Here is a 955-nt window from a genome sequence, read left to right on the forward strand (position 1 = left end):
GCTCACATAGGTGGATGTGAGGTGGGACAAAACTATGGTCAACCAATGGGATTACAAGCACCATTGCTCAGGTAAAATTGATTAAGTCCAGGACCAAATGGGGAAGAGAGTCAAGTAGCAAGTGGGCATGAATGTGAAACAGGACCTTATCTGGTAGCCATCAGATAATGGTTCTTCCTGACTTTCTCAGGGTGATGATCTATCCCAGATGCTAATCTTTAGGGAGGTTAGCATTTGTTTGGTATCTGGCTCACAGCAGGAGTATCTGTCCCTCCCACAGTTGTAAGGTATCTTGTCTTCCGTATTATCTCTTTCAAAAGCCTGGCCCTGTCTGACTGCCTGTAATATTTCTAACTCAGTTGCCTACAATACTATCATTAACTCAGGAGTAACATACACTGATGATTCCATCTTTAACTGTTCAAGTGTCTACTGTCACCAAGACATTAAAATTATAATGAATACAAACTAAATGTCCTCATCATTTCTTCTCAATTCTCTCTCATATCTCATAAGTCATGTGACTATTTTTCATGTAGAAAGATTTGGGAAAACTCCTGAATGCATTATTTCCCCGTGAGAAGCAGTCAGTGTTATACTTGATTGTATGTCCCCCAAAGTCTCACAAGCTCATCAACAAGGCCTTTGAAAGCTCAGTGGATTATGGAGGTACTGAAGCTGATCTGCTCCTAGGACTTAGGTCTGGTCAGAAGAGGTGAGCCATGAGGCGGGGAACTGGAAAGCTGCATGTCCCTTTTCAGTCCCTCAATTCACTCTGCTTCCTGATTAACACTGTGAATGCCACTTTCTTCCACCCAGATCACTCCCCAATATCTTCCTGTCCTGGAGCCAGCAAATTATGAATTAAAATGTGAGCCCCAATAAACCTGTCCTTTAAATTGTATGTGTCAGGTATTTTATCCCAGTGATGGAAAAAATGACTAAGACCTTGTAA

The 955-nt window shown here is 41.8% G+C and overlaps 1 protein-coding gene and 1 pseudogene across 1 annotated transcript in view; one reads left to right on the top strand and one right to left on the bottom strand.

The window, feature by feature from the left end:
* Ppfia2 (PTPRF interacting protein alpha 2) overlaps positions 1-955 on the bottom strand; it is a 536,445-nt gene that overhangs the window by 465,051 nt on the left and 70,439 nt on the right. The gene's annotated exons all lie outside the window — the stretch shown is intronic.
* LOC105742306 overlaps positions 1-955 on the top strand; it is a 66,504-nt pseudogene that overhangs the window by 1,136 nt on the left and 64,413 nt on the right.

This window comes from Octodon degus, unplaced genomic scaffold (assembly GCF_000260255.1).
Source record: "Octodon degus isolate 3935 unplaced genomic scaffold, OctDeg1.0 scaffold00004, whole genome shotgun sequence".
Lineage (NCBI taxonomy): Eukaryota > Metazoa > Chordata > Mammalia > Rodentia > Octodontidae > Octodon > Octodon degus.